The 12,261-nt window shown below is 44.7% G+C and overlaps 1 pseudogene; it reads right to left on the reverse strand.

The window, feature by feature from the left end:
* Window positions 1–4,594: 4,594 nt before the first annotated feature.
* LOC112472000 lies at window positions 4,595–4,713 on the reverse strand (annotated as a pseudogene).
* Window positions 4,714–12,261: the final 7,548 nt, after the last annotated feature.

A 12,261-nucleotide genomic window follows, 5' to 3' on the forward strand; every position in this document is an offset into this window, starting at 1 on the left:
GTAAATTGATAGCTTCCACTGAGTAAATGGAGTAAGTGCCCAAGAGGTAAGAGTGCTGGCTGGGGGAGACACAGAAGAGAAGTATCCACAGGGACCAGGTTCTGGGAAGATCCCAGCAGAGCAAACAGTCAAGCGGATCCTCAAGACTAAGAAGCTTTAAGTAGGAAATGGTTTTCCAAGCTGAAGGTTCTTATGGATAACAATAATAAGGAATGCAGCATTAGTATATATTTGGAAAACAGTAAAGAAATTCCAGGAGTGTAACAAAAGCTTCATTTAAGGGAGGATCAGGAAAAAAAGACAAGAAGGGGGGGGCAGTAATAAAATGTCTTCATTCCTATGCAACACATTCAGTTTTACCTTGACGCTTATGAAGAGCCTCTAACAAATTTTAGGAAGAGGAAGGGCTGTGATTGGCATTTAAAAGCATTGCTTTGCCAATAAAGTGTAAGCAATGTGAGTTTTATAGGAAAGAGATGAGAAGAGACCCTACAACAAACCCCCCAAGAAGAGTCACACTGAAGTCTCTCCCACTGAGATCAGGAGCAAGACAGTGTCGCCTGCTCGCATGATATCCAACTTTTTAATGAAAGTTGAAACTAGCATATTAAAGTAACAAAAAAAATGAATAAAAACAGAAAATTTAAAATTAATGCCGCCATTATTTTCAGATGATATTATTTTGAGTGTAGAAAATTCAAAAGAGTACGTAGATAAAAGAAACTTTAAAAGGCCCATTCAGGACAATGATAAAACAAAGCAGAAAGATTGGTCGTTCAACAACATAAATATACTTAATGCTGAAAGAAAAACTATATTTAAAAGATATTTTAAAATTCTTTCTGGCATCCATGCATTTAAAGCAACTGGTTCAACAGCGGTGTTGTTAACTGAAGACTGGAGCAAAGCAAACAAATGTCTAATATGATGTTAGGTGGTGGTACTACATGCAAAAGAGGAACTGAAGCAAGATCAGAGGCTGATTGTGCCAAAGCTGGGTTGGAGAGCTGAGCACTGGTGATTTTAGATAAGATGCTCATAGAGCTGAAGAGGCATTAATAGATGCCCCATGTCAAAGCGGGGTGTCCATGGGCAAAAAAAAAATTGGGAAACAGTAGCTTAGATAAAATTGAAATTACAGCAGGACTTCTCAGAACCATGAATCATCTAATGACATTGTAAATCCAAGAGGGGGAACAAAACATATAAAGGCTAGACTCTTGCGGTCATGAGTTCCCCTTGGAAATAGTGTTCTAGGGGATGCTGGTATAGACTGAAGAAGGCTATTGGTCCTCCAAGGTCCCCACATCCTGGCGCATGAGACTCTGCTCTGCGAACCCCTATGGTCTCTCATGCCATCTTCTGATGTTTTCCTTCCTGCCTAGATGTGTCACCATCTCCCAGCAGAGGCCCAGAGGAACACACCTGGCTGTGAGTTTGCAGAGACCCGGAGGCCAACCCAGGAGGGCGAACCTGCAGAACCTGTCTGTGCATCCAGCAAATGCCCTCACTTTCTCTCTCCTTCTCTCCAAAACATGATCAAAGCCTTTCTCACTTAACATGACTTCTAAGTTTCCTGAACTTAGGAAAGTCTGCCTTCATCTTTATACTGAGAGCGACCTGAACTGTATACCATCCCTTAGCTGATTGAGGAGTGATTGCTGTGACAAGGTCCAAGGGTATGCTGCTCCCTCAACCATGCCTTCTCTCTGCTTCTTTTTAACTTTCAATTTGGAAACATTTAAACATATATAGAGTAAAACGTCATGAACCCAGATGTCTCTATCACTAGCTTCAAAAATTACCCTCTCCTGGTCACCTTCTGCCATCTAAATTCCCACCAACTTCCTCCCAACCCTCCATGTAATTTTGAAGAAAAATCAGACACTATATTATTTCACCCATAAATATTTCAGTGTATATCTCTAAAAGAGGATACTTTTAAAAAATAACTATAATACTGTTATCTCTTTAAAAGATCAATAACTTATTTCATACCATCAATATAAAGTTATTGTTCTCACTTCCCTAATTGTTTTACACAGACATTATGTAGATATATTTAGTCTGTGTGTTTAGTCAGCACCCAAATAAATTCCAAATATTATAATTAGTTGATTTTTTCTTTACTATCTTTTAAGCTGTCATCTCTCTCTCCTTTTATTTTTCCTTGCTGTTTTTTCTTTAAAAAACTGAGTCATTTTGCTGGTAATTTCCTACTCAGTTGCTGACTGAATCTCTTTTAACATGTTTCTCTGTTCCTATATTTTTTGTTTGTTTTGCCTACATACATCTATTAGGGATGGCAATGACATTAGGATTCCCTCAATACCCCACGGATTATCAGGAAAATTTTTATAAGGAAACTTCTCATTAAGTATTTGGTTATACTTACATATAAGATAAATGTTTGATTCCCGCCCCCCTTTTATTTACCAGTTTTCAAAATAATGAGGTGGGTCCTTGGCACCTGTTGACCCCCCTCCCACACAAAAAAACACAATATCTACCAAGAAGGACTCCTGATGGCTAACTAGACTGAAATTTAAAAACAGAGCCTAGCAGTCATTTCTAAACAAGGTCTCTCACACAAGCCATGCGTCAGGAAGAAGCCTGCGCACCTGCACAAAGCTCCCAGCCTCCTGCACTCAACTGCTTATCTCCTGCACCTGTGTTTCTTCTGACTGAGCCAACTCTTACAAAAGAAACCCTGTAATTCTATTTCAACCAATAAGACTGAGACTTTCCTGGCCAATCAGAGCGTCCAGCCATAGCCTCATCAGCATCTTCACTGACCAATCAGAACAGCCCCATTTTGACCAGTCAGGACAGTGATTTGCTGTATCAATCAAAATGTGATGATTTGGAGTCCTCATTAGCATGAGGACAAACCAATCAGGGATCAGGGATGGGCTTTCTCAATATATAAGTCAGCTCCCCTCTAATTCTGGGCGCACACTTTCCCTTTACACTAAAGAGTGGGAGCTTGTTTCCCTGGCTGAAGCTGAAACATTGAAGATGTCTTCCAGGAGATCCAGACCTGTCTAGCTGGAAAGGGGCCACACTAAAGGGTTGCCTCGCTACTGAGCTGTTCCATAGCTGTGCTTGATTGCAATTGAGTTGTTGGTACTGTTTCCTTCTTCAGCATGCCCCAAACAGGGGATTCCTGTTGGCATTGAATTGGCACCTATGACCGTAAGTTGACCCACCAAGTGAGGTTTGGGGTGATTTTTGGTGCCATTATGAATTGTGGATTTAAATAGATTAGATGTGGTTCAGCCCACTGCGGATGTAATTCTCACTTAAGCTCAAATCGGTTTGGCCAAAGGGAGCTGCCTCAGGGTGGCCCCGATTCCTCTTGCCTGGCCCAAGTGTGTCAGGCTCACTCAATCCACTGTTTCTCCAAGGACCTCTAGTTCCTTTGTGTGGCCACTGGAATTTATATTTTTACATTTCTATGCCAAGACTGCAGAAGCTCAGAAAGTGCTTGTCCTCATTCTGCAGAAATTTCAGTTCATTCCTAACACTCCACAGCCCCTCTGGTTTTTAGGTTTAAGTGTGAAACATTCTAACCTAGATCTGAGACTAAAAACTTAAACTCTATGGGCCAAAGGGCAGCAGGGCAGCTAGAACCTGTGAGACAAAGTCCTCCTGGCCTCCTAGAGCAAACCAGAAGAGTCGGAGGTGAGGAATGGAGTTTGCCTGAGATGCAGACTCCACCCAATGGCTTCTGGTAGGGATCTGGGAAGTCATACCTGCAGTGTGAGTTCCACCAAGTCCTTTTCAGAGAAGAAAAATTTCCAAGTGGCAAGCTGGGATTTTCTTTTTTTTCCTGGAAAGTCGAGTGATTTAAATGGAGGTAAACTGCAGAAGAGATTGTTGACTTTCACCTTCTTTGTGCAGCCATTCCTGCCTCTGCAGGGGACCAGAATATACCACCCCGAAATATGCCATTTTGACATGAGCATTATTTTGAGCTGAAAGCAATTGAGAATCACCAGATATAGAAAGAGTTTTCTGCCCTCCCCTTATCCGCTTGGGAGCAGGGCATAAATTTCTCGTGTGAAGGTCTGCTTCCTGCTCCTGCACTAGAAAGAGGAGAGCAGTTCCTTATCACCAGAGACAGAGTCAGCACTCCAGATAAGTCTGCACAAACATGCTTACGAAAACAACTCTTATCTTCCCTTAGTTCCTCCATATATTTCCTAATCACTTCCGCAGAAATCATCCCTTAAATCCCAAACCCTCGTTCCTTTGTCGAAAGGATATGAGGCTCCTGAATGTGATGGCTTCTTTCAATTTCATTTCCTTTCTGTGAATTCCTGTACGTGTTAAATTTCAATAAAACTGTATACCTTTTTCTCCTGTTAATCTTTCTTCCATGGGTTAAATTCACATGCCCCAGACTGAATCTAAGCTGGTAGAGGGAAAGTTTTTCCTCCCTGTCAACCTGGAAAGGATAAATACCAGTTCAAAGTGAGTTTGTCTTTTTTATTTTTATTTTTTATTTATTTTAGGTGAGCCAACCCTTGATTGACCTCACACATTGCAAGGACCTTGTCAGCTTACGATCCTTTATTTTTTAAATTTTTTACACTTACAGCACCTGGTCTTCCTAGATGATCTCCCATCCAAGTACTAACCAGGCCCAATCCTGCTTAGTTTCCGAGATCAGACTGGATCGGGGTTGTTCAGGGTAGCATGGCCGTAGTCTAAATCCTTTTTAAAGCTTACAGGCTAACTCTGTCCCTTTTGGACTGCTGGGAAGCTATCCCTGTATCTGCAAAGTCTCAGGTTGCATTTTCCTTGAAAACCTCTATCCATTCTCTCAACACTTTATTTCTGTAGCTTTAACATTTCCACGGCCAACAATATTTACCTCACAGGTCCCCCTGTGTGCCACTTTGTGGTTTCAAAGAGACAAGAAGAACTCCAGGCGTCATGTGGACTTTTAAGCAGAAAGAAGGAACACCCGGCTCTCTTCTTTGCTGTGTTTGTTTGTTTGTTTGTTTGTTTGTTTGTTTGTTTGTTTGTTTAATTTAAAACAAAATCTTTCCTAAAGCTCACAGCAGATTTCCCTGCACACCTCAATGGCTCAAATTGGTCACCTGGCTTCTTTTCGCTGCAAGGGGGCCTGCCTGGGAAATTGAGTATCTGAAAAAGGAGAGTAAAAATCATTGTGCTTGGCCATCTTACAACAACCCTGAGTGATCTGGACATATTTCTGCCACTCACAATTGGGGAGCTCGGTTAGCCAAGAAGAAGGGAGATGGGACTGGCTACTGGGGAGGCATCCAGTGGTAGCAACAGTTTACAAGCTGAAATCCCATTCCAGCCCTACACCACTCTGAGATTGCACTCTTGGCAGCTTTGGGGTTTGGGTTTCTAAGCTCAATCACATTTGTATAGACAACTTCATGCCTTTTATTCTCAAAGCTTATTCTCTTTAGTATCCCTGAAGTTTAATACTTTACTTCCCAGATGACTAGCCTTCTTTTTCCTGTCTCACAGGGGTTAGGGGAGAGTGGCTTATTGTGGACCCCATGGATAGCCAAATTGAAACTTCTCAGGGTGGAAGGTGGAGGTCATGGCACTGATCATCAGACTTGGTGGCTCTGTGACTCTGCAAATCTCAGGGGCAAATTGCTCAGCTTCAGAGCACCTCCCCTCCTTGCCACAGTCAGAAGCCTTTCCTTCCTTGCTGTTCCTGGCAAATGTTATGGATGTGCCCCTATGTGTAGCCTGTGCCCCTCCCTTTGGCCAGCAGCCCACCCTCTGACCCAGGGCCCCACACTGTGCCCTCTCTTGGGCTAGGCCAGGGGCCTTCTCTACAGGATGCAGGTGAGATGTCACTGCTTTCATGATTCACAGCTTATAGCAGATGGTGTCCCGCACCTGCAGAATGAAGTCCCAGGACTTGAGAGTTTGGTACTTCTAACAGAAAATGAGTCCAGCTACAGTTTTTCCTGCCACGTCCCCTCCAGTCTGATCTCTCACCAAGTCCTGTGTGTTGAACTTGCCCTTCCAAACACACATACACTCACACACATGCATGCACATGCACGCACACACTCCTGGTTTACCTCACCCTCAGCATGATTACGACCTGGCCAGAGGCTGGACCTCTATCACCCTCATTGCTGCTGCCCTCAAGACGGTATCCATATCCTCTCTAGGGAGACTTTCCTATCCACTTCCCCACCAATCACGCTACCACTTCATTATTACATTTAGTCTGCTATAGTGTAATCACTATATGTCTAAAGGCTAGACCACTAGGAAATTTGTGGTCTCGCTTAATTTTATGACCACTGTAATAAAGTGACTACTTGGACATGAAAAGAGCAGACCGGTCACTACAACTAAATAGTTTGTCCATAACAGACCCTTTTCTATATAATAAGTTATATGATAAAGTATTATAAATCAAAAGAGAAAGTAAATAATGAGCAAATGGTAATGAGGCAATCGGTTCTTTGCAGGAGAGGGAAATTCTACTGTAAAATAAATTTTATTTCGATTGTTGTAGTTTTAAAATATGTCCACACATCCTTTATATTCCTCCTTTCAAGCAATGGAGTTTAATTCTCCTCTCCTTGAGTGTGGGCTAGATGAATAGTACAATTTAGCTTCAGAGACTAGGGCATAAAGCACTGTGGCTTCTGCCTGGCTGTCTCTATTGATCGCGTGCTGCCGCAGCATGAGGACAGTTGAGTAAGCATGCGGAGAGGCCCACGTGGTGGGGACCTGAGGCCTCCTGCAAACAGCCATGTCTGAGAGCCACCTTAGAAGAAGATTCTCTCCAGGCACACCTTCGAATGGCTGCAGCCCCAGTCAACGTCTTACCAACAATCTCAGGAGAGGCCTTGAGACAGAACCACTCAGTGACGATACTTTCAAATTTTTACCCAAAGCAACTGTGAGATAATGTTTGTTGTTTGAAGTCACCAGATTTGGGGGGCAATTTGTTATTCAGCAATAAGTCACTAATACAAAAATGAAAAAGCAAAATATAAAATAAGTTAGAAGAAAACAAGAGTAGACCTTGGAGGGAAAAAGACCCTCTAAACATCAAGGAAAGATTCCTGGGTTACCTGAATACAGGTTTCACCAGCCGCATAACAAATCTTGCCTCATCGATCACATAATTGGATGATGACAGCTCACAGTGCAGAGTTCAGTGTGTGCCATAGGGCCTCTTTCTTTTTGCCTTTTTAAGGTTCCTTGGTGGTGACAAGACTATTAGAGTTCACCCAAGATTCATAAATTCCTCTGCTTCTCAGCTTCCTTGACAATTAGAATGGAGCTGTGTGGCTTCTGGCCAAAGAGATGTGGGTGTCAGTGATAAGAGGCACTTCAGAGATTACTCGTTAAAAACATTGTGGCATCTTCCAGCCCTCTCTTCTCCTGCAGTGACAGCTCCATAGGCCACATGTTCCAGATATTATGGGTGCAAGATGGAGGAGGACAGGCTAACTGGTATTGAACTTTACATGAGCAAGAAATAAACCTATTTGTGTGAAGCCACTGGGATGGAGGGTTTATTTATTACTGCAGCTTAATTTGGCCCATCCTGACTAAATCATTGCCTCTTTCTGGTATTATTTTTTAGATCTTCAGAGCATTCCATGTATTCTCCAGGGCCAGTCCAGGTTGTATGTGTGTCTACATTGCTGCCCCTCCAGCTTAATTAGAGCGCTTTGTACAGACAGGTCACCTCCAAAGTTCTAGGGACCCAGGTGTCCACCATGCAGGCCCAAATATGGACCTGAGCCTTTCATAATTTTTCCTAGCCCAGCCAAGACCAGACCATCATCTTACACAAAACTTCACTATTGAGAGAATGTGACAGCCTGACTGCCTGCTTGAACAAGTTCGTTTCTGACTGCCTCCTCCCTTCCAAGAACTCTCTAGCTAACATCAGTTTTCTCATAGCTTGCCAACCAATCAATATTATCCTTTAGATCTGTAGCTGTGTAGGAATGACAAGACTATATAAAACTTCCCATTATGTTACAATTGTGGCTTGGCCTTTGGATAAGAATCCGCTGAGCTGGTGCCGGCATCGATAAATGCTGCTTTCTGCGTATAGCCTTGGTGTTCCGTCTCTCCATTAGAGAATCTGTAACATTTCTGGGGGCTCGTCCAGGATCAAGAGACAGTGATTTTTCACCTCCCTTGTCTTCTGGGTCTGGCCCTTGGAACACTGAGAGAAATGGACTTCACCCGGAGCACCAGCAGACCTATTGTCTGTAGGGAAAAACTCTTCCATGACTGGACAGCGGCTCAGAGAGCACAATGGAACCTGGAGAGGCACAGGAACCAGCCCAGGAGCACCGCCTGACTGAATGGCAAGGACTTGGCTGCCAGAAACAGCCTGTCCATTAGAAGACAGAAAAGGAGTCTCTGATCAGCACCTGAGGTCACCCAATTACCCCAATTTGTTAGAGGAAACTGTGACCTTTCAGGTACATAAGGAGGAGAGCAGAGTGTGTTTGGTGTGTGATTGTGTGTGACTGAGACGTGTCCTTGCTACGAAGCGAGAGTTGAGCCTCTATCCATAGTTCCACGATTAACCTCATATGGCTTAGGGTGGTGTCATTGCATCTCCATGAGGAGTCTACTCCAGTGATTCATGTCAAGGTTTATACCGACCCACAAATTGCTAAGAGGTGCCTGAAAGATCCCCGTGAGGGGAATGGCTAGAGACGGGCGAAGCGAATCTCTAAGTGCATGTGCGTCACAGACCATGGGTGGAAGGATGGGTGGACAACACAGTAAACAGACACCTTTCGGTTGTATGCTTAAGAATTTCAAAAGGGGTTATTCAGGAGATTATGGAGTTAAACTCATCCCACAGAAACTCCACACCTTTTGTGAGATCGATTAGCCCTGTTTTGGCATTGGGTGGCCAGCAGAGGGGGCTCTTGACAGGGGAGTCATTGCAAAGGTCTCTTTAGTCATTACAGGTCAACCTGGCCACACAGACCAATTCCCTTATATAGATTCTTAGGAAACAATAGTTCACACCTGACTCCGTTGGTTGAGAGTCTGCCTAAAAGAGAACTGTAGGGTTCTCCTAGGGATGGCTTTGTTGATCTTGCTGTTCTGGAAGAGTTCAAAGATGACTAGGCCAGACCGGGCTCCATTTTGCTAGGACCCCAGGAGCCCATGGTCCAAATGATAGTCAGAAGCTGATCTATTGATTTTATGGTTGACACCAGAACTGAACACTCAGTTGTAACTCAGCCTATGGGCCCCCTTTCTCAAAGACAAGCTACCATTACAGAAGCAACCAGGGGACAAGTCCATCGCCCCATCCTGTAGCCCCGCTAGTGCAACCTAGGAGGACAAGAAGTTGTTCATGAACTCCTATATCTACCCGACTGCTCCGTGGCACTGATGGGACGAGACTCTTTAGGAAAACTACAGGCTCAAATTACTTTTGACTCACGTGGCCAAGCAGCCCTAATCTTGGGGAGGCCAGAAGCAAGGATCATGTTGCTCAGAGTTCCCCAAGGAGAAGCGCGGTGCCTCTATAGTCTCATAGAAGGGTCCCAACAGAGACCTGAACTCCCCTTCAAGGTGCCCAGAGTGTGGGCTGAAGACAGCCCTCCAGGACTGGCCTAACACATTCCTCCAGTGATGGTAGAGTTAAAACAAGAAACTGAGCCAGCCCACCAAAAACAGTATTTCATTCCCCATAAGGCACAAGTGATGGATCCAAAAACATTTAGAGAGACTTCTGAAGTATGGAATTCTTCACCCCTGCCAATCATCCTGGAATGTGCCTCTCCTGCTGGTTCAGAAGCCAGGGACCAATGAATACCGGCCATTCCAAGATTTACAAGCAGTCAAACAGATGACTGTCACTCTGCACTCAAACCATATACCCTCCTAGGCCTCATCTCCACTGAGGCAGCCTATTTCACCTGTCTGGATCTCAAGGATGCCTTCTTCTGCATTTGCCTGGCTCCTCAGAGTAAACCAATCTTTGCCTTCCAATGGGAAAGCCTTAAATGTGGAGACAAGGGCCAGTTGATATGGACATGACTGCCTCAGGGGGTTAAAAACTCCCCGACCACCTTTGGGACCACTCTAGCCTTGTATTTAAAGGACTTCTCGGCAAACCAACACAGCCATACATTACTCCAGTATGTAGATGACCTCCTCTTAGCAGGGAAGACATATGAGGAATGCATGGAAGAAACACATCTACTTCTCAACCTCCTCTGTGAAATGGGTTACAAGATTTCTTAAAGGAAGGCTCAAATCTGCCAAGAAAGAGTCAAATACTTTGGCTTTCACCTGTCGCAGGGACAATGCCAACTCAGCCCAGAAAGGAAACAAACAGTTTGCTCAATTCCCGTCCCTACCACCTGATGACAAGTCCTCAAATTCCTTGGAGCAGTTGGCTTCTGCAGAATCTGGATACCTAATTTCTCTATCCTGGCCAAACCCCTCTATGAAGCCACAAAGTGGGGGAGAACAGGAGCCCCTGCTCTGGGAATCTACTCAACAGAAAGCCTTTGAAGAAATCAAACGGGCACTCACTAACGCCCCCAGACTAGGAATCCCAGACTTAGCCAAATCTTTCTTTTTGTATGTACACAAGTGCACGGATGTAGCAGTAGGGGTCTTAACCCAACTGATAGGATCAAACAGTTTGATTCTATTGCCCAGGACTGGCCACCCTTCTTACAAGCACTTGCAGCCATGGCCCTCATTGTGTCAGAGGCCAACAAATTGACTATGGAGCAAGAACTGACAGTTCAAGTACCACATTCAGTAATAACATTATTAGAGTATAAGGGACAATATTGGCTAACTAATGTCCGGATGGTCAGATACCAAGGAATGTTGTGCAAGAATCTATGCATCTGCCTAGAGGTAGTACGAAACTTGAACCCAGCCACTTTGCTACCCATTGGGCCCAGCCAGCCAGACCACAATTGCATTGAAATCATGGATGAAGTGTTTTCCAGCCAACCCGACTTGACAGACAAGCCCCTCAAGGACCCTGATGTAGAATATTACACTGATAGTAACAGCTTTATGAAGGGAGGAGAACACCTTGCAGGATATGCTGTGCCTAGGGGAACTTCAGCACAGAAGGCAGAGCTCACCACCTTGACCCCCACCCTTCAGCTGGCAGCAGGAGTGTGTGCTAACATATACACTGACTCTAAGTATGCCTTCACCACCCTCCATGTACATGGAGCCCTGTACAAAGAGAAAGGTCTAATCAATTCAGGGGGAAAAGACATAAAATATGGAAAGAAAATTCTAGAACTCTTAGATGCTGTGTGGGCCCCCATGAAAGTAGCAGTCATGCACTGCAGAGGACATCAAGAAGGGGACACCATAATGGCCTGGGGCAACCGCAGGGCAGACCATGTTGCCAAACTGGCAGCAGCCAAGGAGGTGGCTAGCCCCACAGCTCTAACTGCTTCCCTGTTTCCAAGTCCCTTAGCTGAATGGGACCCCAAGTACTCCCCTCAAGAAAAAGCCTGGTTTAAGACTGAAGAGGGGAGCCTCCTCCCCAGTAGATGGTGGAAGTTCAAGGATGGGCGAATTGCAGTCCCTGGGACCCTAGCCCCAGCTTTTGCCAAGAAGTTTCACCAAAGGACTCACCTTGGTCTCACTGCCCTAGAAACCACTCTGGGCCAGTACTTCTATGTCCCCCAGCTCTCTAGCATCTCCCAAGTGGTATGTGAACAGTGCAAAGTCTGTGCCCGCAACAACTCTGGGCAAGGGCCATGTGCCCCACTGTGGGTCCAGAGTGTTGGTAGCACCCCCTCTGAGGAACTCAAAGTAGACTTCACTGAAATGCCTTGATCATGGGGCCTCAACTATCTCTTGGTCTTTGTATGCACCTATTCTGGTTGGGTAGAGGCTTATCCCACCTGGACTGAGAAGGCCCAGGAAGTAGCCAGACTGCTCCTCTGAGAAATTGTTCCACGATTTGGCCTTCCAATTACCATTGGCTCAGATAACAGGTCAGCCTTTGTAGCAGAAATAGTGCAGCTACAAGCCAGGAATTTAAATATTAAATGGAAAATGTATACCGCCTATCGAGCACAGAGTTCAGGACAGGTAGAATGTATGAACAAGACCCTTAAGACTCAGTTGAGAAAACTATGTCAGAAGATGCATCTACACTGTGACAAAGTCCTCCCCATGGCATTATTAAAAATTAGGTTGGCCTCAACCAAGAAGACTGGGTTCTCCCCCTACGAGATCCTGTATGGGCAGCTACCA

This window comes from Pteropus alecto, unplaced genomic scaffold (genome assembly GCF_000325575.1).
Source record: "Pteropus alecto unplaced genomic scaffold, ASM32557v1 scaffold78, whole genome shotgun sequence".
Lineage (NCBI taxonomy): Eukaryota > Metazoa > Chordata > Mammalia > Chiroptera > Pteropodidae > Pteropus > Pteropus alecto.